General features: G+C 39.6%; 1 protein-coding gene and 1 long non-coding RNA gene across 3 annotated transcripts in view; one reads left to right on the forward strand and one right to left on the reverse strand.

Moving 5' to 3' along the window:
- LOC109421076 (uncharacterized) overlaps positions 1 to 26138 on the reverse strand; it is a 108346-nt gene that overhangs the window by 44555 nt on the left and 37653 nt on the right. The window lies entirely within an intron of this gene.
- LOC134287750 (uncharacterized) lies at positions 2105 to 4187 on the forward strand. The gene is made up of 3 exons (XR_009997508.1): positions 2105 to 2436; positions 2948 to 3509; positions 4021 to 4187. It is a non-coding gene; the product is annotated as an uncharacterized LOC134287750 (long non-coding RNA).

Consider the following 26138-nt stretch of genomic DNA (forward strand, 5'->3'; position numbering starts at 1 on the left):
TCAAGTATGCTATAAAACATTTCATCAATGGTTTTCATAAAATTAGTCATAAAACTGCGAGTTTTAATTATTGCTGTAATGAAACCCTAATAAAAATCGAACAAAACTAATCAGCAATGGAATTGTTACTTGGGTGTCGATATTGAGGGATTTGCACAAAAGTGCACGCGGCCTATCGCTTCTGAAAGGTACAGCTGCGGTATTCACTCCCTGTTTACTTCATTCTTATGGGAAATAACATTGCGGCGTTTCCTACGGCGTGGCTGTTCCTTTCGAAAACGATAGACCGCGTGAACTTTTGTGCAAAGCCCCTTTTTGAAACATTTCAACGACCGCGCGGTGTTTACGTTTCAAGAAATCTGACAATATGTTTTGTTTTTGAAAGGTTCAAGAAACCGATAAATTGATGCCCAACGGAAATTGGAATGCTGACGAAAAGATGTTTTGCTTCTGGAAAGTTCGATCCGTGTTCCAGAAACCAATAATTCAGCGTCCTGTTTGTTTTTGTTTTCAGTTGCCGCCAGCTGGGAGTTAGAATTTTTAATTTCCGATAATCGATTTGGATTTTGAAATTCGATTCGGATCCAGCAAACTGATGACTCGACGTCCGAACCACACAGAATTCGGGTTGTTTGCGAAGTATGATTTCTAATGTTATGGGACGCTGGATCAGATGGCATCGATAGGGGTTTAGGAATTTAGTTACCAAGGCTCAGACCTGGTTGTACCTCAACAGGCTGTTCAGGATGATTCTCTAGAACACCTCCTCAATCGTGTCACATAATGGTCTATATCCCTTTCGTGACGAACCAGCACAATTATGCTGTTGAGCGGTAACAGGTATGCATTTTTTTCATCTGTTTAGACTTTGTTTAAAGTGATGTAAACTGTTTCCATAGTTAAGTCATTACCTAGGTGGTGCGAATAGAAACGGTTTTATTTTTCAAGCTAGCTAACACACACCTACACACTCCCGGCACACAGCTTGTAAACACGCACGAACGTTCAATTTTCTTGCAACCACCTCTCACAGCGCGGTTGTCAAACACGCCGTCGCGACGCTGTTCGGAAATGGTAAACATGATCAATCCACCATTATTCCGATTTTGTTCTCGTGTTCAAAGTTTATTATTTTCCATTTGCGATGGAAATTTTGATGGATAGTTGTTACAAAATTAGCTAAAATAGGCTCAAAACTATGTTTATCCTTCTCCTCGCTTTTCAACGGCTTGACAGCGGCAAATGGAGATATCGTGACAACAGTTTTGATTATATCCGCAGCACCTAAATAACAATACTCTTCAATCAATCACACAGGTTCAACAAGGTTTAACATAACCTCCCTCTTCAATGTTTGGCTCCCGATGTTTGGCTCCCGATGAGAGAGCATATTGAGTCAGTCCGCGACACTCAGGTCATTACTTGTACTTGTATGTGTGTAAACAAACTTTTGTTTACGTTGCCTGTGGGATTTACCACAACAAAGTAAACAAAAAGTGGACAAAAACCGTAAAACATGAAAAACTTTTAACATTCGCATATTTTTTATTTCCGTTTTATCTAGGCAGTCAAAGCTTGAAATCGAAAGACAAAGAGTAGTTGTTTCAAATGAGGAAAAATAATTGTTGTTATTTTGGGAAATCTAAGAGTTCTGGAGATCCAAAGTTGAGCCATTTGTATGGAGATTTCACTTTTTGCGCTTCGTCACGAAAGGGATATGCCGATAGATGGTTTCCCTGGCCTTGGTGATATGACTAGGTTTTGTCGCTTCTAAATCTCTGTGAAGACTACCTCGCCCAGATAGTTCTGCATAGCATATCTGAACATCCCGGAAGCATCTGTAATGGATACTATTAAGGCGAAACTGGATCCATTTCATCACTTCTTGGTTTTTGATTTTTTATTAAATAACGAAGCGATATTTTCAAAATCGGTTCTCGTGCACATGTAGAGTATGGATCAGGGTATCTTCTGAATTTTTTACGCGAGAGAAAATGTTTTTCGTTTTTGCAGAAACCATTTTTGAACAAAATTTCACAAAAAAATGGTTTCTGAAAAAACGAAAATATTTTCTATAGCGTAAAAAAATCAAAAGATACCCTGATCCATACTCTACATGTGCACGAAAACCGATTTTAAAAATATTGCTTCCTTATTTAATAAAAAATCAAAAACCAAAAAAAAATGAGGAAATGCTTCCAGTTTTGCCTTAAGACTAGATTCGGAACTCCGTCCGGACCTCGGAAGTCACGATAACTAAATGGTGTCTGCCGCAAAATTGTAGATAATATCATGCAGAAAAATGTTGTCGAACACACTTTTGCTCCTTTGGAAATAAGCGATATATAATAAATTTAGTATAAACAACTCCCTCAAACCTTGAAAACCACTAAGTCCTTTATATCTTTCTTGGATAAGGTTTTCATGACTTCTGATGTTCTGAACTGAGTGTCGCGGACTGACTCAATATGCTCTCTCATCGGGAGCCAAACATCGGGAGCCAAACATTGAAGAGGGAGGTTATGTTAAACCTTGTTGAACCTGTGTGATTGATTGAAGAGTATTGTTATTTAGGTGCTGCGGATATAATCAAAACTGTTGTCACGATATCTCCATTTGCCGCTGTCAAGCCGTTGAAAAGCGAGGAGAAGGATAAACATAGTTTTGAGCCTATTTTAGCTAATTTTGTAACAACTATCCATCAAAATTTCCATCGCAAATGGAAAATAATAAACTTTGAACACGAGAACAAAATCGGAATAATGGTGGATTGATCATGTTTACCATTTCCGAACAGCGTCGCGACGGCGTGTTTGACAACCGCGCTGTGAGAGGTGGTTGCAAGAAAATTGAACGTTCGTGCGTGTTTACAAGCTGTGTGCCGGGAGTGTGTAGGTGTGTGTTAGCTAGCTTGAAAAATAAAACCGTTTCTATTCGCACCACCTAGGTTCTGAACACTTTTTCAGTATATTATTATGCATGTTTTTCTGTAGACGGTGATGCCATATTATTATTGTTTCTACGTGATTTTTTAGTTTTTCTTTAAAAAATGACCTTTGCTTTCTCACCGAAGTGTACAGAAAGGCTATATATTTACTCAAAAAACGAATTTTCGATAGAAGGCTTGTCCCTCCAGTCACATATATGAATCAACTTAGTTCGACGAATTGAGATGATGTCAAAAGTGAGCCAAGCCCCATCATGCGACACATCAAACTGCGGTTATTTTTGTAACCTATAGCATGATTCAGGAATTATATGTGGAAATGAACACTGGAGACCAGAAATTTCACGATGTCAGCCCAAAATCCAAGATGGCAGCCTATTATTCAAGATGGCGGCTGTTCAATAGAGTTTTAGGCTCTAAAACAGTCTTCCCAAACGAACACCGAACTCGCTAAGTACTGCTGTATTTAAACTCCGCCTTTACTCTGACTTGGTGTTCAAACCGCAACACACAAATCTGTACCCAAACGTGTACTTATGTTCAGAGTTCGTTCCAAACGCAAGTACGAACCTAGGTGGTGCGAATAGAAACGGTTTTATTTTTCAAGCTAGCTAACACACACCTACACACTCCCGGCACACAGCTTGTAAACACGCACGAACGTTCAATTTTCTTGCAACCACCTCTCACAGCGCGGTTGTCAAACACGCCGTCGCGACGCTGTTCGGAAATGGTAAACATGATCAATCCACCATTATTCCGATTTTGTTCTCGTGTTCAAAGTTTATTATTTTCCATTTGCGATGGAAATTTTGATGGATAGTTGTTACAAAATTAGCTAAAATAGGCTCAAAACTATGTTTATCCTTCTCCTCGCTTTTCAACGGCTTGACAGCGGCAAATGGAGATATCGTGACAACAGTTTTGATTATATCCGCAGCACCTAAATAACAATACTCTTCAATCAATCACACAGGTTCAACAAGGTTTAACATAACCTCCCTCTTCAATGTTTGGCTCCCGATGTTTGGCTCCCGATGAGAGAGCATATTGAGTCAGTCCGCGACACTCAGGTACGAACATATGTACAGTACACGTGTATCGCACGAAACGAAGTGGGAAGCGATCGTGCAATAAAGAACTTTCTCGAACGACGATTGACAGTTCGGCACTACTCGTTTACCAATCGGAAAGCCGCTTCGGGTTTCATTCTCGATTTTCGCTCGGTTCGACTTTTGTTTTGTACAGTCAGGTCTTTTTTTACGCGGTTTTCATTTACGCGGCCGCGTAAATGAAAACTCCATACAAAAAAAAATTTCATCGTCTTATTTTTGCATGATTCGTCGAGAAATGGTGAGACTTTTTTTACGCGGTTTTTCGAATTTTGAACTGAGTTTTATTTTTACGCGGTACGCATCCCCCGCGTAAAAAAAAACCTGACTGTACTTCTGTACGTACACAAGTTTTGTACTTGAGTACTCTTTGGTACGGAGTACGCTAGAAAACACGGGTACTCCGATGTTTGGGGTTTGATGTTCAACACAAGTGCGAGAAATCGTACCGAAGTTGTACATTTGTTGCGTTCGTGGGAAGACTGCTCCAAAACCATGCAATATAGGTATATTTGGTATGAGGAGGATGTCTGAAGTCCAAAATAGCGACTAGAATATCCAAGATGGCGGTCCAACATTCAAGATGGCGGCTGTTTAATTGAGTTTAAGGTTCTAAAATCATGCAATATGTGTATATTTGGTATTGGAAAGATGCCTAGAGTCCAAAAATGACGATTATAATATCCAAGATGGCGACCAAAATATCCGAGATGGCGTTTCAAAATTCTTCTGTTCAATGAAGTTTTAGGACTTGAAACCGTGCAAAATGGGTATATTTTATATGGGGAAGAAATCTGGACTCCAAAAATGACAACTAGAATATCTAAGATGGCAGCTCAAAATTCAAAATGGCTTCTGTTTAATGGAGTTATGGGCTCTAAAACCTTGCAATATGGGTATTGGGAAGAAGTCTGGAGTTCAAAAATGACGATTAAAATTGCCAAGATGGCGACCAAAATATACAAGATGGCGTCTCAAAGTTCAAGATGGCGGCATAAACTTCAAGATGGCGGCTGTTCAAAGGAGGTTTAGGCTCTAAAACTGTTCAATATGGGTACTTTTGGTATGGGGAAGACAACCGGAGTTCAAAAATAGCAACCAGAATATCCAAGATGGCGTCTCAAAATTCAAGATTGCGGCTGTTTTTCAAGAGTTGTTTTAGGCTCAAAAATCTAAAGCCAGATAAACGATATGATCTCTGATGACCTTGCTGATGACATGAAATGGATTTCTGTTAAACGTATGTAAGTCCCATATTCATCAACATGTCACTTGCGTTGTGTAGGAATGTGTTTTCGAAGGCACGAGAAAGTTGTCATCACCGCTAGGAGGATTAATTAGGTTTTTATAGTGAGATAACTCACAAAGTTGCCAAAAAATGTCAAAGCGTAATGAATTCGTTAAATCCCTTTTTAAAGGATTTTTGTTGCTTAGGATGTGTTAATACTAAATTTATTACACATCGCTTATTTTAAAAGACAGAACAAAAGTGTCTTCGGCAACATTTTTCGGCCTGATACTATCTACAACTTTGCCGAAGACACCATTTTGTTATCATGACTTATGTAGAAAATAGATTTTTTACCTAACTTTTGAGTAAACTATTAAAAAAGACAACTTATTAAAAGTTGCCCCTAATAACAACTTTTTTCTCCTAAAAATATGTTACAACTTTGCAGAACATCACATTATATTCTTTCCATTTTTTTTATTTTTTTTAGAGAGACTTAACCCTTCTTCTTCTTAATGGCTCTACGTCCGCACTGGGACTTGGCCTGCCTCGCATCAACTTAGTGTTCTTTGAGCACATCTACAGTTATTAATTGAAGGGCTTTCTTTGCCTACCATTGCGTGCATTTGTATATTGTGAGGCAAGTAGAATAATACACTATGCCCAGGGAGTCGAGAAAATTTTCCTGACAAGAACAGGAATCAAACCCGCCGTCTCCGGATTTGCAATCCATAGCCTTAACCACTAGGTTAACTGGAGACCCCAGAGACTTTACCCAGAAGGGGCATTTCTCTCTCTTTTCACATTTTCATATTCAAAATGCCCACGATCGTGTTTTTCGCGATTGCATCCAAGGCTACATATAACTCGCACAGTTGCCGCAGTGCCGTGACGAGCTCTTCTGCTTCGACGATCTCAGGTTCTTCATCTTCAGAGTCGCATCTGCTGTCTAAGAGCCCTCACTTTGGCCCCTTCGCAAAGGACCTCTTCCGACAGACTGTTCCTTGTCGCGCCTTAGCTTTAGGGTCATTTCATTCGTACGAACACGTCCAATACTGCGCACGTCGATTCCCAGTTTCACTTAGTACTTAGAACCCAGTACTTAGAATGTTCGGTCTTGATCACGAGCGCATCACCCTTCTCGTGCTTGCCCAGATCTTTCTCCTGGGCCGCCTTACTTTGTGGTTGCTGAGGGTGTAACAATGGTCGCAACCCCCTGCTTCCTTCCATCCGGTACGGGCCAGCTTTTTTAAGGCCACCTTTTCCAGCTTTCCGGGAAGTCTGGCTGGGTCCGACTTACCGGCATTACTTCCGGATTTCGGGGTTAGTAATCGCCTAGCCTAGCGGGCTCCACCTGGCAGCACCTCACCTGACGGCTGCCTCGCCCGTTTCTGCGAGTGTTTATGAAAAGCAATCGCATCCGCTACACCCTTTGGGCTACCTGCGAAAGCGAAGGCCTCCGTCTGAGTAGACGTCGAAACCTTTGCTTTCGCAGGTTCTGCCGCGGCTGCAGTTTTCATGAGTCTCTCCTGATCTTGCTTGGCATCCTCCATCGCGTACGAAGTCGCAACAGAGCCGTTTAAAGATCCTTGCTTATGTTGGACTTCATGGACGCAAAGTCGATGGTCATGCCAAGCTGCTGCACTGCCAGCTCAATTTCAGACAGCCCGTCTCGATTTTGGTTAATGGTCCTCATCAACCACGCTCCGTCCAGTATCTCCCCCGATAGGCTAGCCGGGGACGCTGGAGCTGCGTGCGCAGCTTCCTGCTCCTACCTCCTCACTTCTCCATATCGGAGACCGGGCCGACCCAATCCTCGCGAAGGGGTTAGCCTCACTTCATTTCTGATTTGATTTGTAACCCATTTTGAATCTCACGAGTAGCACGGGAAAGAAGGTCCACCACGGCAGCGCCCTGCATTAACGCGGTAAGGGACGAAATACTGTGGGCGGGTCCTCAGGTACTCCGCAGGGCTCCGTTAACGTTCGAGCATCTTTTTCACCCCCTTGATCACTCATTCCTCGGCACGGGTCTCTGGACACCTTTAACCCTTATGTGGCCGACAGGGTACCCGGGTACCCAGCGCCCATTTAAAAAGCACGGTGCAGAAAAAATCGTAAAGTTTGTCGGACACATAACGGTTAATTGAGGCCCACATCTTCTGGAAGGTGTGTATTGACAATACGGGCTCAACTGCCGGGGTACGATTTTTATGAAATCTGGTATTTTGTGTGCTTGGCGGACGACATGTATACAAATTCAAAGCCGCATCACCAATGCCTATGCCTATTACGGGCTCCAGATGAAATTGTAGTCCAAGAAGATTCAACCTTGCTTCAGATGTACCATGTACAAAACGCTTGTAAGACCGGTGGCCCTCTATTGACACGAGACATTGACCAAAATCGAGAAGGGCTGGTAAGAACTTGGAGTTTTCAAGCGACGCGTGTGCAGTATAACTGGCGGCGAAGCATGAGCCACGAGCTATTGCAGGACAATAACCCTGCAAAATTGGTGTTCGCTACTGATCCGGTTGGCATAAGAGCGCAGAGAGCACGTTGGGCTAGCCAGGAAGAGCGTGATCTGGCGAGAATTGGGTGTGACCGAGGATGGATGAGGCAGCCGCAAACCGATGGCGAATTATTGTCGTATCTTAAATGTCGCTCCAATTTGAAGAAGAATTACCCATCTTTAGACCATTTATGGACAACTAGTTGATCAACTAACAAAATTTGAGAATTGCACACTTCGACGAAGATTCGACTTTCTACGATCGTTCTTCTATGTTCTGTATATGGTCTGAATCGCGTTTAAGTGTTAAAGTCCTGTTAGTGAGGTAGGTCTCTCGAAGTGAAATGGCGTCACTTGAAGTTTCTCCATCTTGCTCGAACCTTATTGTTATCAAATGGATAAGATAAGAGTAGAATGCAGCAACTTCGACTGGTTTCCACCTACCCTACCTCATTTAACAGGACTTTTTTGCTCCATTTCCAGTAGTTTTAACTAATGCTAATATAATTCGACTTCAGGTTCAGCCATTCTTCTTTATCTTTATTACCCCCTGTCGCAGAAAAAAAAACTCTTTGTTGCAGACTGGTTCATCTTCACGCCACTACTGCGCTCATATGTCATCGGTTTATTGATAGGTTGTAAAACACAAACGGCCTTAAAGGTCGCCCAGCAGCAGTATTCATATCAGACGCTGCCCGCGAGAAAGAAAGGAATTCAATCGGCAAACAAACCTCCAAAACCGCTGATGAAGAGAAGCAAAAAAAAAACTAACATCCAACAACCAGTTCCGGTCGGTTCGGCAGCCGCGTCTTAGAGGCAGTCAGTGGCAATGGAAGACGCAAATTTTTGATAGAGCTACTCCCCATCGCGGCGAGTCGGGCGCTTTGCTTTGCATGGTTGATCAAATCTCGTATTTTTCCACTTCGTCTGGTGGTGGAGGTTCTCTTCTGTAAATCAACAATTAATGTTGTTTTTACCTTGCCTGAATGGAACGGATGGAAAAGATTTGGAATCAAATGGAAACTTTTGGATTTTTCTTATTTATATCGCAATTAAGTACTACTGTTTACGTTGTTTTCCTCAATTTTGATTTGTTTTTTTTTAGGTTCTTCTCTTCTTGGTGTAACGTCCCAACTGGGACGAAGCCTCAGCAAAGTAGTCTCAACACTTTTACAGTTATCAACTGAGAGCTTCCTCTGCCAATGGCCGTTTTGCCAGTATATATCTTGTGGCAGCCTCTATGCTCACTCTATGCCTAAGGGAAATTTCCATTACGAAAATCTTGGGCCGACCGGGAGTTGAACCCTCAGCATGGCATTGCTTAATACCCATGCGCTTACTGTTGCGGCTATGTGGGTCAAAGTTATGTTGATTTCGTTTTATTTCACTAGCCGAGAAAAGGGTTCTTGTTTCAAAATGTTCATGATCATTCTTGATTTGACTCTTTGACTTGTAGTTTGTTTACTCTTTTTTTTTTTTTTTTTTTAATTTTGTTACTTTGTTGGTTTTGTTGAGTTTTATGTTTTTTTTTTCTTTTTTATAAAGGGTAATTTTTGAGTTTCGACTAACCAGAACGCACAATCGTTTTAATTTTCTCGTTTCGTCTGAAATAAAAATAATAATACAGTTCTTCATAACGGAGTTTGACTTTGTAAAGCCACTTTGGCTTTCATAAAGCTATTTTGATCTCCTTAAAACCTTATTTATTCTTTCAAAACTAGTTGGCCTCATTCAAAATTCTCTTCCAAGTCTGCGAAAACCGCTAGGGAAATGAATCTCAAACAAACTCCGACAAGGCGTTGGCTGCTACCACCCATAGCCGCCGACCCGCCGGTTATCAACAGATTATTAAACTTAATAATCACCCCGTGTCTGTACGTACAGTGCATGCATTAGTCATTATACCTCAACTCTTCCGCGCTTCGGTAGCCACTCGATTGACCGTGTGTGACGTAGGCCATAAGAGGCATAACGCCAACCAAGCCAGGCATGCCTCTTCCGAACCGGCTACCAAACAGTAGCAGCGTGCCAGGCAGATGCTACTTCGCCTCACGCCAAATTGAACACTATTGTTTCCATGGATCGAATGAATGGCCACTCGCTCGCACTCACTCGCATGCGTTCATAAGAGCTTCTCTCTGGTTCGTGGTTAGGTTCGATTGAACGATTATCATTCGACACGGCGACCGACGACGACAACCAACGACAACATCCGGGCGGAAGGGGGTGTGGACTGTGTGTGTGGAAGCACCAGTCAGTCAGTCAGACGTGGAAAGGTCAATAAGCTAAGAAATCAACCATGCTTGAGGGCTTTTGTCCGCCGTCGAGTCTTGCGGAGTCTAAGCGGAATCTATCGCGGCAAGGGTAGATTAATTAAATTAGCTTCTGTAAACAAATCTGCCGGCCTACGGCTGCTGGCTACAGCACCGGTCTTAGGGTTGGTGTGCCAAAAGTGAACATGGATGCATACAAACGGACATAAACAAGTTCGATGTAGTTAATGGAATTATTTTGGGATATCGATGTTATTATTGCGGCGCTCATAATAAATCAACATTAGGCGGCGGCGATATGGTCGCTAGGAGATTCCCGTGATACAGACGCAATGTCAAAATCGAACAGATACTGTCATCCATCCAGCAGCATCGCAGTTGCCTTTAATATCTCAGAATTCTGATAAGATGCTGTCTTCAACAAATTTCTTCAGCAAGCTAAATACTGTCTGGTAGTTGAGTCTTTCATTTGTGATTCATTTGCTAGGTTATTCGCTACACTGTCTTTGACTCCCTGCAGGCAAATATTGTCACCCCACAATATTGCTTCTTTTGCTCCGTTTTTTCTTCCGAGAATTTCTACGCGAACTCTTCCAGGATTTTTTCTAGGAATTTCTCCGGGCATTCCAGAGTTTCTTCAAGAATTCCACTGGGAATTCCTAAAGAACTTCCTCCAGGAATTTCTTCAGGAAATCTTCCGAGAATTTCTCTAGGACACCATCCAGAGGTTTATCCGGGAAATCCTCCATGATTTTCTCTAGGGATTCCTCCAGGAGCTCCTTCAGTAATTTCTCTAGGAATTCCTCTGTCTCCGGGAATCCTTCCAAAAAAAATTTCCAGGATTTCCTCTAGGACCCCCATCAGGAACTCCTGCGGAGATTCCTTAAGGAATTCTTTCGGTAATTTTCCCAAAAATTCTTCTGGTAATTTCTCCAGGAATGCCACCAGGAGTTTCTCCAGGAATTCCTACGGATTTCCTCCGAGAATTTCCCCAGGAATACCTCCATGAGTTCCTCCGGGAATCACTCCATGAATTGATCTGGGATTTTCCTCAGGATTTCCCTCAAGAATTTCTCCAGGCTGGATATCTCCGAGAATTTTTCTAGGAGTTCCTCCAGAAATATCGCCGGAATTGTCTCCGGGCATTCCTTCGGGATTTTTTTCAGGAAATCCGCCAGGAATTGCTTCGGAAATTTCTTCAAGAAATTGTCCGGGAAATCCTCCAGAAAATCTTCTAGGAATTCCTCCGGGAATTCCCCCAGAAATTCCTCTGAGAATTTCTTCAGGAAAACTTCCGATTAAAAAAAAATTCCACTGTGAATTTCTCTAGGGAGTCTTCCTTCAGGAAATCTTCCGTGTCTTTTTTTTAGAAAACCCTCTGAGAATTTCTCTAAGAATCCCTCTGGAAATTTCTCCAGAAGTGCTTCCTTGGATTTCTCCAGGAATGCCTCCGGGAATTTCTCCGGGAATTTCTCCGGGAATTCCTCCGGGAATGTCTCTGGAAATTCTCCCTGGAATTTCTCCAGAAATTCCACGAGAAATTTCTTCAGGAAATTATTCCAAAATATCTCCTGGAATTCTACTACGAACTTCCTCCAGAATTTTCTCCGGGAATTCTTCTAGGACTCTTATCAGCAATTCATCCGATGATTCCTTCAGTAATTTCTGCAGTATTTTTTCCGGGATTATTTCCAGGAATTCTTTCGGGTATTTCTCCATGAATTCGCCCGGGGATTCCTCCAGAGATTCTTCCAGGAATTTCCTCCGGGAAAGAGGATTCCCTAAAGAATACTCCAGAGGAATTGCTGGAGAAATACCGGAAGAATTCCTATAAAAAATTCCTGAGGATTTCCTGGAGGAATTTCAGAAGGATCCTCGGACTAATTTCTGAAGGAATTCCTGGAGCATTTTCTGATAGATTTCCAGAAGAAATTCCAAAATAATTCTTGGAGGATTTCCTGAAGAAATTTCCGGAGACATTCTCGGAGGAATTCCTGGAGAAATTATCGGAGGAATTCATGGAGTGATTCCTGGAGGTTTTCGTGAAGGAAGTCCTAGAAGAATTCCGGGAGAAATTCCCAGAGGGTTTTGTGAGAAAAAAAAATCTCGGAAGACATCCTGAAGAGATTCTTGGAGAAGTTACCAGAGGATTTTCTTGAAAAAAAAAAACCGAAAGTTATCCTTAAAAAATTACCGGATATATTCCTGGAGACACTCCAGGAAAAATTCCCGTAGAAATTCCTAGAGAAATTCTCGGAGGAATTTCTTTAGAACATCCCGGAGGAATCCCTGAAGAAAATCCCGGAGGAGTTCATGGAGGAATTCCCGGAGGCACGCGGAGGGGAAATTCTCAGTGAAATTTCCGGAGAAAATCTTTGAAAAAAAATCTGGAGGAATTCCTGGAAAAATTCCCTGAAGAATTCCTGCAGAAATTGCCGAAGGAATCCTGAAGGAGTTCCTGATGGGAGTCCTAGAGGAACTTCTGGAGGATATCCTAGAGGACTTCTCAGAAGATTTCCTGAAGAAATTCCTTGAGGAAATTCTTGAGGAACTCCCAGTGGAATTATTGGATAAATTCTCGGTGGAATTCTCGGAGAAATTGCTGGAAAAAATTTTGAAAGAGTTCCAGAAGAAAAAACGGAGCAAAAGAAGCAATATTGTAGGGTGACAAAGTTTGTCTGCGGGGGGTCAACGGTGTTAAAGTATTGCCTCTTGTACCACCGTACTCGACCGTCTACTATCCTGCCAAATGGCTTTTAGCTTGCTGAACAACTATGCTGAAAATGGAATTCTTCTTGTTCATTTGGGTGTTCATACAAGTATTTTCTTAATACTAGACGGAACCTATCGAATAATATCAGAACCATGGACACCAGATAAGTCTAACTTCCTATTAACTTTCGAAACAATTTGCTGGACGTTTTCCGTTTTTTGAGATAAAATTGTTTGAATGCTTTGATTGCTGGTGTCACCTAGCATCACCATTGCCGAATAGATCTCAACCTGCCGAACAATTTTGCAGAAAACGCCATGCGTTTAGCTCATTAGAGTAACGAAATACACGTATTTAAATATTATACACAATGTGCCACCAAGTGAATAAATCACGAATTAAAGACTCAACTACCAGACAGTTTTTAGCTTGGTTAAGATGGCATCATTCTATCTTATCAAGATTCTGAGATATAATAGTTTGAACATTTTTTTACCCTGGCGCCACCTAGTGGACGATTCTCGAACCAAAGACGCCATTGCCAGATAGTTCTTAGCCTGCTGAAAACGGCATGCTTGTACCTCATTAGGGTATCGAGATATACGTGTTTGAATTTTTCAGACACAAGGCGCCACCTAGCGGAAAAATCCCAAACCTAGGACTTCACTATCAGACAGTTCTGATCTTGCTGAAGAACTTTGCCGATGACAGCATCATTATATCTTATCAGGTTTCTGAGATATGGGGGTTTGAACATTTTTGACACTGGCGCCGCCTAGCGGCCGAATTGCGAACCAAAGTCGCCGTTGCCAGTTAGTTCTTAACCTGCTGAACAAATTCGCCAAAGACACTATACTTCTACCTCATCGGGATCTTGAGATATACGTTGAGCAAAGTATGTGGCCAATTTTAGTACCCCAAGACAATCCGGAATAACACTGGAACCATGTGGACCAGGCACCCATATCCCCAGCACCATAAACTAGAAGAGTTTTTCGGGAAGTTGTGAAAATTTCATCAAAACCCATCGAAAAACAAAAAAGTGATGACCATTTCTGTGCTTTTTCGGAGGTAGTAAATGTACGTTGGCTGGATGAAGGTTAATAATTCTTACTATGAAGGCTGTAAAACCTCTAGAATACCTTCAAAGATATCACTTAAAATTTGTCTTTGGTTTCTCGAATTATTTTCCGACATTATTCATAAAAATCTTCCTAGGATTCCTTTCGGAATTTTTCGTAGTGTTATTCTTGTGGTTTATACTGGAATTTCTGCAGTGCTTGCTTCATAAAATTTCTCCGAGGACTGCTTCTGAAATTTTTCTAAAAACGTTCCCAGAGTTCTTCTAAGCATTTCTCGAAGATTATTTTCAGGCATTTTTCCCGAAATTCTTTTCGAGATTTCTCTTGAAATTCTTCTCCTCGTAACGTTCCCCCAGGAGTTTCTCCTGGAACTCTTCAAAGTACCCCTCCCTGATTTCGTTCAAGTATTCTTCCTACATTTTTTTTATTAGATCTTCCTCGCTTTTTCAATCTAAAAATATTCCCATAATAGGTATTCCTCCCACATGGAAGACTTCCCGATTTTTTCTAAGGGTTCCATAAATTACTCCACTTGTTCTACCTGTGGTTTGTCTAGATCTAGAAAATCCTGTATCGATTCCTTTTTAATTTTCACAAGGGATTCTTCAGAAAGTTCTTCCAGAGATTCCCTTCAGGATTTTTTTCAGGGATTCCTTTTGATATCCAAGAAACATTCTCCGGGTTTTTCTCTAATGACTCCTCCTGGAATTCTTCCTGAGATTAATTCTGTAATTTATTCAGGGATATATGAAAGAATTTCTCCAAGCAATTTCCGGCACAAAAAACATTCGGTACACCCTTCGAGAACTGCGTGGCTAATTCATTTGAATCTGCTTAGACAATTCCTGTAGCAGTTAAATTGGCATTTTTTCTAATAACTTCGGTATTTGTTACGGGAGTCATATTGGTAATTTCTCAAGCAATTCCTTCTCCTGAGATGAACCAGCCTCGGGCTGAAAATCTCATAAATAAAGACATAAAAAAAAAGCAATTCCTTAAAATTGCTTCAGCAGTTCTTTTGGCTAATTTCTTTGCAATTGTTTTGGCTATTGTTTTGTCTGGAATTTACTGTGTATTCCATCCGGCAATCTCTTTAAGAATTTCTCCGGTAAGTCCTTTAGTAACTATTTCGGCCATGCTTCTAGGAGTTTCACAAATTAGTATGGGCATTTTTTGAGGAATCTTTTGGTAATTCCTTTAAGAATTCAAAAAAATTACAAAATTCTTGGTTGAATTCCCTCTACAATTCTTAAGCACTCTTTAGACGATTTCTACGTGAATTCTTTAGTGATGCTTTTAAAAGTATCTGTGGCATTTTGTTTTTGAGAATTTTTTCGGCAATGCCTTTGGAACTTGCTCCGAAACTTTCGTTAATTCATTTGAAAATCTCTAAAGCAAATATCTTTGAGGTTTCTTTTCTGGAATTTCTTAGTTTTTATTTCGGATGTTCTTTTGGAAGTATTACGGAAATGGCTTTGGAAATTTCTTCGACAATTCCTTTGAATTTTTATTTCAGTAATTGCTTCAGCAATCATTTTAGGAATTTCTCTGGCCTGGCATTGTTTAAAAAAAATCGATTGGAAATTATCTTAAAAAACTCGTCAAAATTATTTTGGAAATCTTTTCCAAAATTCTTTCAACATATCTTATATAGGACCTCTTACTTTACAAATTTCTTTGTTAATTCATTCTAGAATGTCTATTGAAATTTCTTCGACAAATACATTGGCATCTTTTTCCGGAATTTCATAAATTTCTTTTGACATTCATATTTTTAACTGATATTTTCTCGGCAATTCCATTGTGAGTATCTCAGACAGTTTTTGGAAATTTCTATGGATTTTTCTGTGAAATTCTTTTTTATCCTTTTATGTTTGAAGGAGTTTGAAGCAAAGTGGTGTGAATGACAAAAAACCACTTTCGAGTAAATGTGGCTTTAAGTTTTCCCCCAATTCTTGATCCCAGTCTGAAGCATTTTTTGGTATGCTAAACTCAAATTCGACAGGAAGGTCATTTATACTCCTTTGCATCTGGGCCCCTCATTGTGAATTTCCATTAAAATACTTTCCATAAAAAAATGGAATAAATAGATCCAATCACCCAACAACTTGCAAAATCATTTCTCAAAGTTTTGAGAGTAACATCTTCGTGAAAAAGCTAGGGAAATTTTTGGCTACGTTTATGTGGATGATGTTTACCACATCCACCGCTGAAACACTTACCCTAGTACTGATATGTACAACAGCGTAGCAGTAACTCAGCCAGAAGTTAATCTCATTGACGGTTGAGGTGGTTGATTGTAAAAATATCTGCTAACAGATAGACGGCTAGCTCCCAACCAACTGGTCCTGTAGTATGTAGCTGCATGTAAGCGAAACGCATTGGCGCGAGTGCAACGTCGACGGCGGAGTAACGGCCTTTGAATCTCCCTCAACTTGACTTGCAGAGGTAATCGTTCTGGAATGGTATCTACTATATATAGTAGATATATATGTAGATGGTGGTACGACGACGGTGGCGTTGTTGCGTTGCTGTGTTAAGCCGGTTTGGAGTGCGGTAGATCATGCCAAAACTGTTATTGATTCCGATTCCGGATAAGCAAATTGATACAATGTGGCTTGGATAAACACCAACTGATAACAGGGGATTTCGTTGACCTGTGTCTCAGCCCCATGTCATGTGGTAAAGGTCGGTCGGTTGAAGCCTTCGACACATGGTTCTTTGACACCGAAATCGGTGGACGAACTGACTGTTTGAAATTGCTATTAATCAAGTGGAATACTGGTCGTTCTAATTATTCACTGTTGACGTGTTGGCGATCTAAGCCGTGTTTTTTTATCGGAGCATATTTTTTTTTTTTTCAATTTTACAACTGTTTCGTCTTTCCAGAACTCCGAATCATCCGAACGATCAAAACAGCAGGTAGACAGGGACTAGACATTCGTCTAGCCTCAAGCGTCATCATTCAGACAGACACAAAGATAGCGGCTTTATTATGTTGATGGCGATGATGCATGGCTAGACCCCTTCAAGCCCTTCCCTAAGGCGACCTTAAACTATGTTGGTTGTTTATCGACTCACTCAGATTATTTGAGTCCGTTAGTTTGAGCCAAAAGACATCACTACCGTTGGTTGGAAATATACACAAACAGCTGTCTGCTGGATAGTGACACTGCAGAAACTTGTTGATGAACGGAAAACGGTGGTAGTAATAATTACTAACTAACTGGTCATGAGCGTTTCATAACAAAAACAGCGCCTATTATTGGACACCAAGGAAGTTGAGTTTGTTGATCCTAAGTATTCCGTTGTTTACGTATTACGCCAGGTGAGAACATGGAAGTTTTTTTTTCTGATCATGTCATTAAAGTATAAAGATAATGTTATTGCTTATAGTATATCGACAGTAAATTGTTTCTGTATCCAATAAAATTGACCCTCCTGAGATGTTAGGCTAGGTGGTGCATGTTCAGCGTACTCTTCTAGGGTATATTCACACCGCAATTTTTCTAAGGTTAAAAAGACCTTGGCCTTTTTCGAATGACTGTAATCAGTTTTGTAAAAAAGGAAAAATGTGTGGAACATGGTGGAAGGTTATTCGAGATTTTCTTTTAACTGTTTACATTTTTTATCAAAAATATATCAATTATTTCTTAGATTTAATTTTCAGACCATTTAACATAGAATTTAACAAGGTTCAAATTGTTCTCATATTTTTTATTTTAATTTTTGAATTTGTTGTAACTTTTTTTTTATCTGTATTAACGAGATTTTTAGCCCTAGGCTAGTTCATCTCGGGACCCACGCTCTACTTCCCTTCGGAAGGAAGAACTCACATTTTGCGAGATGGTCGGAAGTGGGATTCAATCCCAGGTCCTCGGCGTGATAGTCAAGTGTTCTAACCATCACACCAGGTCCGCTCAACTCGTTGTAACTTAGATATGGTTAGTTGTAGGTTAAAAAGCATGCATAGGTTTTTTTTAATCCTGTATGTAGAATCTATTCTTGATATTAAAAAAAAAACTCAAAATTGTTATCTCTAATCCGTTTTAAAAATCTATGAAAAAAAATAGACGCATTTAACCAATCCGGGCAACTTGGCAAATTTTGAGACAGCTTTCTACAGGCAATAATAAAAAAATCTGAGGTTTTCGAAAATTGAAATTATATGACATCTAACATAGATCCGCGATGAATATTACTCTCAGTGTATTTTTTTTTCTAATACACTGATTAGAATGATGTCCTCAAACAACTTCGAAGACATCATTTTATTCCTACAAACCATTTTTGAGTTATTATTTTTTGAAGAAGATAATTAGGTTATTTCTTCTACAGTTTCCCTAAGAATCCGTCCGCTAATTTATTTGTAAATTTCTTTGATATCTGGTGACTCCCACAGGGATTATGGAAGAGTTTTTTTTTAGGAAATTTCCAAATGAATTCCTAAAAGAATTTTCGAGGAAATCTCTAAAGTACTTTCTGCAGGAATTGCTGAAGGGGTTTTCGGATCAATTTTAAGACTTATGGCTAAAGAATTTCTGAAGAAATTTTCCAAGAAAATTGCTGGAGGAATTTCTAATTAAATTATCGGAGAAATTTCCAAAGAAAATGTCCTTGAATTTTTAGAAAATTGTACCAGATAATTCCTTAAAAAATTACCGGAGGATACCATGGATGCAATTTTTGAGGAAGTTTTTTGAAAGAATCTCTAATGGTTTCTCCGAAAATGTTGGCATTAAGGTACACCGGGGCAAGATGAAACAGCGCCAGCGGGTTAACATGATGTTTTCTAATGATAATAAACAGTTTGATCGCCGTAACGCATAGTTTTTGATTCAAACAATCTTTTAACGAAGGATAAATTACCAAATTGTATTGAAATCTGTTTCAAAACTTCGTGTTTCATCTTGCCCCACCCATTTCAACTTGCCCCGGTGTACCTTATTTTAAAAAAGTAATAAGAAAATCGTGCTAAGTACTGTTCCTTTAAATTACACTAAGAATTTGCATCCTTTGACAGATACGTATTTCGGCCTCAACTGTAAGGTCGTCTTCAGTGTCTTTTACTTGACTCGACTCTTGAGTCAACCTTACAGTTAAGGTCGAAATACGTATCTGCCAAAGGATGCAAATTCCTAGTGAAATTCAAAGGAACAGTACTTAACACGATTTTCTTTTTATCTACAGATATTCCCCTAACAAGCCCAGGTTTATCATCATTATTTTAAAGATTTTTTTATTTAGAATTATTTTGAGGAATTCCTCCCCAAGCAGCACGAATGTCACAAAAGAATGTCGACAGCGCAATTAGAATTTAGCTGTTAGAATTTTTTAAGAAATTGTCAGAAGAATTGCTAAACAAATTTGGAACAAATTTTTGAATCAATTGAATTTTTGTATGAAAATTGACGGACATTTCCAGAGTAATTACAAAGAAAATATCCGGAACAATTTCTCAAGAAATTGCCAGAATTATTCTTTAAGGTATTGTCAGAAGAATTTCCAAAAAAATTGTCGGAGAAATTAATTAATGAATTGCCGGAGGGGTTTTTCAAAAAAAATTGTTGGGGAATTAATTTCTAGAGAAATACTGAAAGGAAAATTGGGATATTGCGTGAAAAAAGAAATTAATTAAGAAATGTCCTCAGGGATCCGCATGAATTCTCAAAAAATGCCAAATGAGTAACTAAAAAAATTGTCGGAGGAGTTCCTGTTGTAGTTTCCAGAAGAACTCCGGATTAAACTGTCGCTTATGGTTTATTTCTACACAGCGATCATTTTTTATCTATTGTGATGTATTCACATTATTGTTTTTGACCCTATCCAAATGACGTTCCACCATTACAAGTGATTTTTATTGTAGGATTTGTAGCATCATTCAGTCTAGTGCTACATACGTTTTGCTTCCAGTATGTGTTTTAACCTAGCCCAATACTGCGTTCCATCCTTGTACTGAAGAATCTGAATAAATTGTCAGATAAGTTTCTGAAGTAATTCCCTAAATAATGGCAGAAGAAGCTTACGAAAAACTTGCCCAAAAGAAATTGGAGAGTTAAAAAAAATTAAAAGAATAAAAAACCTGTTCTTAAAGTGTTTACGAAGAAATCCCTACACAAATTTCCAGAACAGTTTATCAAGATATTGCCGGAAGACATAGCGAAAAATTTCAATAATTTCACCAGTCTTACTCGCCAGCACTCCCGAATGAAAAAAAAAATCTTATCGGATCTTCATCAGTCAATATAATAGAAAGTTATTATTGAGCATTACTCATTCAAAACACAAAAAAATGCTATTTTTGACTAGATGGTTTTCTTTTCAAATGACAATTTGTTTATGCGTTTAATGCAGTGGATTTCATCATTTATTTTTTGCATCAACACACGCCCATTATTCCTCATCAAACTTTTAATAAAAGGGTTTGAATTTTGGTTTAAAATAGAATAAAACTTAATTTTCTTGATGTTAAACCTGGGCATGTTAGGGGAATATCTGTAAGTAAAAAGAAAATGGGGTTAAGTACTGTTCCTTTGAATTCCACTAAGAATTTGCATCCTTTGACAGACACGTATTTCGACCTCAACTGTAAGGTCGTCTTCAGTGTCTTGTACTTGACTCGACTCGAGTCGAGTCAACAATAATGTTTGGAACGCCCGGTAGCTGCATGACAGCCAGCATCTTTATTTTGTCATATGTTGATAGTTGTGAGCCCAGTCAAGAATGGCAGCGGCTCCAGAAGGAATTCCTCTGGAAATTTTATTAGGAGAGCCTCCTAAATCTTAAAGAATTGTTATGGTAATTCCTTGGGATTTTTTAGGCAATTCCTCTAGCAATTCATTCACGAATTTTTTGACATGCTTTTTTTACGGCAATTTTTTTGGAAATGCTCCCGGAATATTCTCAGCCTATATATCGAACAACATCTCCGGCGTTTCTTTTAGTGATTCCTTTGAAAACATCCATTACAATGTATTCGCAGCTTCCTTCAAAAACATCTCATGCATAATTTTTGTGTAATTCATCCGACATTATCTCCAGGAAATAGATAAGCATTCTTCCTTCATAAAATTAATTTGGCAAACCTACAAGGAATTTTTCCAAGCGAGCTTCTTGGATACGGTGGAGAAGCACTGGTGAGAGCACTACACTGGTTCATTACCACCAAAATTTGGAAGAAGGAAGTATTACCGGAGGAATGGATGAAAGGTATCGTGTGTCTCATAGAAGGGCGACAAGTTGGATTGCAGGAACTATCGCGCGATACCACTACTGAGCGCTGCCTTCAAGATACTCTTTCAATTTTTATGACCCCGTCTATAACCGATTGCCAGAGAGTTCGTGCGGCAATATCAGGCTGGATTTATGGGTGAACGCGCTACAACGGACCAGATGTTAGCCATCCGCCAGGTGTTGCAAAAATGCCGTGAATACAACGTGCCCACTCTTCACTAGTTCATCGATTTCAAAACGGCGTTTGATACAATCGATCGGGACCAGCTATGGCAGGTTATTCACGAATACGGATTCCCGGATAAACTGATACGATTGATCAAGGCGACGATGGATCGAGTGATGTGCGTAGTTCGAATATCAGGTACACTCTCGAGTGCCTTCACAGAGTGCGGAACTGGAAATGCACAGCGCCATGGACCGGGTAGAATGAAGACGACTCTAACGTACAGCAGAGGATACTCAGGCCTTAGTCTGACCAGTAAGGTAAGTCAATTGTTGAAAAATATAATTAAATATATCAAAGAAACTTAAACTTTCGATTCAAGTCGTTAAATAAACACTAGTACCCTAAGCGTGTATGAATGACACTCATTCTTCTTCATCTCCTACATGCAAAACCTAAGTTTAGCTGTAAAGTGCGAGCTTATTCGAGCGTAACTTTATTTTCACCAAATTTGCTATAATGTACCCACAAATTCAACGGGGTTATTAGGGTTCGCTAATGAATAATTAATACCGCTCCTCTATTTTCTGCGCATATCGTTCCCGTTTCCGGCCGCAATCGCAATTGCCACTTCATCGGTCTTATCCGGTGCGGACTGGACTGGCCCGGGCGCGGGAGGCGTTAACTCTATACTGTGCAAAAGGTAGCTAATTGCAGCTGCTGCGATTGCGATGTGGGAATTTCTGATGAATATCAATTCGGATTCGCCGGATTAAGTTTGCAACGACGACGACGACGGATGGACTCGCGTCGCTAAAGTCATCAGAAATGGCACGGATACCGCATGAATGCGCCATGCTTTCTTGTGACGTCAGACCGTAGAACGTGAGCTGCATAACCTATCCTACCTTTAACGCTTCTGAAGAGAAACAATTGGAATAGTTTGTGAAAAATACGGGACAGCATGATTTACTTGTTTGTCAACTCGGACGGATTTACCGGGAATCAAATTAATTCGACTCGTTAACTTAAAGTGAGGCGAAGAAAGGCAAATATTTATCTATAAACGGCTCTGGAAGCTACGGGATTTGTTATTGACAGTTCTGTTGATCGGCTCCCGGAGGCGTTTCGTATGAATATTCATTTGATGGGTGTTGTTGTTTATTTCACCTCAAAACAAATGAAATTTAAACGGTTATGGCAGATTGAATTAGCGGGTGCCTAAGGGGCATTACCCATGTCCTACATACACGTTGGAATGAGCAGTAAGTGACTGGTTGGACACCTGTTGGAATGTGGCATATTATGATTCCCACATGATTCTTCACTTCTTATGGATTCGTTATAGAGTTTTGTTTTATGCGGCAAACCTCAGTCAGCATTTAAATCCACTGACAGTATTTTTTACATACCGCACCAATAAATGTTCTAGTGAGATTACGTGACATCATCCAGCTCAACCTCCATCGACTTGACATACCGAATTACCATACTCTCCATCCAGGCAATGCAACCTTGAACCGGTACGGCGGTGCATTCGTTTGTTTACTCCGATAGAAGAACCCGAGCAACGCTCCGCAGCTACTTTCTTGCCTATACAGTTCTCCGAGTGCGCTGTTGCTGATTGCTCTCCATCCGCGGGCGGTTGTGCTTATTATTTGAATCCATCTCGAATTGCGAGGGTAGCATCGTCGTGGGGAACTCTGGGTGAAATGTTCCAATGGAATTAAGCTTCATTGAACTTTCTAAAGCTATAAAAGAACTCCCTTGAGTTTAAGCCATCTGATCTATAAGGGTTTTTAGAGGCCCATACATATTTGTTTCCCGCCAAAACCATTTTGAAACCCCATAAAATTCTTTGAAACCCCGTGGAGTCTCAAGAAACGTCCACATATTAAGCAACCTTCGGAATCCTTCCTGAGATCCCCGGAAACTTCCTGAAATTTCTTGAAGCTCCTCAAAACTCGCTTTAAACTATGAAAGCCTTCTTGAAACCCGTTTAAAACTCTCCTGAAACCGATTTCCTCTGAAATCTCCGGAATCCTTTCTTATACCCCCATGGCCTGCCCTGAAATTGCGTTAAACCCCATGCAACTCCACAAAACGCCTCTTAAGGTGTCATAATGCATCACTACACGCTAAAACTGCTCAGCACTATAATGTGTAAGACCTACTCATAAGACCAAGCCCACTCGTGGGCTTAACACTACACACGCAACAGCACGTCGTTAACGATTTTTAATTTCGTTATCCACCCACTTTCGTACCGGTCGTTCGTTTCCATGTGAGTAAAATAATGATCGGTCGCCTTTCCGCACCGGTGGTCTCTATTCTATCCGTACCATCGTTTTTTTGCACTTCTGTAAATCATCGCAATATTTTGTTTGTTTCTATGGTGTTATTGCAAATCTTATTCAGTATAATAATCTATGCTCATATTTTGAAAGAAGGGGTTTTGGATAAGACTGAAAACAGTTAGTAAAAATTGAACTCAAATAAATAATTCCCTTGGAGATTTGTACCAGTTTTGGTGCGTTTCAAGATATCATTTTCTCAATAATATATGATTGTATTTAATCCCGGAATTCAAGCAATCTTTTTTATATTATATGTTTGTTGCTTACTGTATGACTAGTTGGTTGAATTTTTATCTAAAATAATATCCATCTCTTCGATATCCATATTGCCTTTCTCGCAAGAAATTTATCTGAATTTGAGATTTTGAGCATCTTTTTTAATAATTAGGTTTATTGAATTATTACATCCCTTGCATTTCCAACACGTTTATTACGTAGTTGTCTCCTTTACAACTTCGCGTAGGTCAAGATTCTTGAATCCTGGTCATAGTAGAAGCTGTCTTCTACCAGTCTGCGATAAGTTTGCGCAACCTTTTTTCATAAACGTGTATTTTAACATTAGCTAATTCTATACTCAGTCACAACCTTTTAGTTGCAAAGCATCAATCGGAAATCTTAATATATATTGCGATATTTTATATACTGGTATATGAATATTTTGAAGCAGATTCTATGCGCTTGAAGTAGACTGCGTATTTGTGAAAGTACATAATGAGCCCACTTTCTTTTTTGGCACTTCATACAACATTTGTTGTATTTTAACACCCAACACTTGCTTTTTCTATAACGAGGAACCTACAATATGGCAGTCCTGCACACCGCCCATTTTAATTGATGAAACTTGGCAGCTCGACTTCAGTTTTTTAGATTTTTATCGGTATGATTAGAGTTTGTTTTTACAAAAAAAAAAATAACCGTAGTGTTTTTATGATATCTGAATTCAGTTAGGTACAGTCAAAGCATCTTTGAAAAATCATAACTACTCAAATCTATTCTTATACATACGCAGCCAGTACGCGGAATCACCCTGGAAAGCAATCGTGTTACTTTTCTTGTCAATATTGATGCTTGCAACATATCAGGACACATACATCAAAGCGGCCAGGTCTATTACGTTGCATTTACGCGCAAAGTGTTCTTCGAAAAACTTGGAGTACAGAATATTTTCTTTCGGCGAGGTACTTCTCGAATTTACAGGGGAGGAAGGATGCGTATACCAAACGATCCAGATTACATGTTGATGAATATGTTTTAAATATATAAGAATGTGTATAATAGAGCTATGAATAAAAAATGTGTAATATTGGAAAAATCTCCCCTATTGTTGGGTTGTTTTTATAGATCTAAATAATGTCGAACCTCCTATTCTGTATGATCGGTGTTATTCACATGGGGTTGTCGCAGATTTTTTTTTCTGCTTTCCCCTATTGTTTCTACAAGGGAGAAGTTACTCATTTCGCACACTTTTTTCCTAATGTCTCGTTTATTTAATTTATATTTTCAAATTTATATTTAATAAACCACCCACTGACGACCACTTAAAAAAAAGCAATCAAACCAAAACTCCTTTGCCTTTTTCGAAATATACACGACAAAACGAAACGCGAGGCACAGCTCTTTCAAAACGGGGGATCTCAGCCCGGAAAGTGGAGAAAGAAAACCTTGTGGTCACTTATTACCGTCAAATGGTATCTTTTCGGGTTAGAAAATACGCACATCTTTTTACCGGAATCTGCGACGGATGACGATAATTTTGGAACTTGTCGGAACGAACTTCGCGAGTTATTTATTTGGACATTTTTCTAAATGTGCGAAACCAAACTTTACTTGCAGCGTAGAAACCCCGGCTCAAGCATGTGCGTGTTAAAAAAGCAAAACTCACTGAATCACTATACATTTTAAATATAAGTTTCGAAACGATCGGCCGAATCAAAAGCTAAAAGTGCGATTATGAACAATCGTAACTATTTTAAGAGAAAATCAATACATTTTCGATATGCATTTTAGGATCATTGGCGAAGAAGGGAAAACTTTATTCAAAACATACTTAAGCAAAGCTTGTCAATTTAAACCTATTATTTTTCTGCGTTTGTATTGTCACTGTATCACAATTGTATGTCAGACAATTTGTTGTGTTATTCGTGTAACGATCTATTACATTATTTGGTTGCAAATTTCAAAGCAAGTAAAAATAAAATTTTTGAATATTTGATGCAAACTAAAATAAATTTCTACCTATACAAAACAAGAAAATCATTCTCTAGAAACTATATACCGGGCAAAAAAATCCATACTCATGTTCTTTCGTCTCCTCTTTACGCTACCCAGAGAGCTAAACGCGAGAGAGCGCACGAGCCTACGAATAGAGACCGTACTTTGCGTGTCTCTATATTCTAAGCCCTGCTACGAACCGTACGTAAACTTTTCGCTTTCGAGCCCTACTTAGCAGCGACCGGTGCGGTTCGTTTCTTTGTTCGGGGCTCTACTTACCGTTAAAACGCTTGATTGAGCCC

Source organism: Aedes albopictus, chromosome 2, assembly GCF_035046485.1.
Source record: "Aedes albopictus strain Foshan chromosome 2, AalbF5, whole genome shotgun sequence".
Lineage (NCBI taxonomy): Eukaryota > Metazoa > Arthropoda > Insecta > Diptera > Culicidae > Aedes > Aedes albopictus.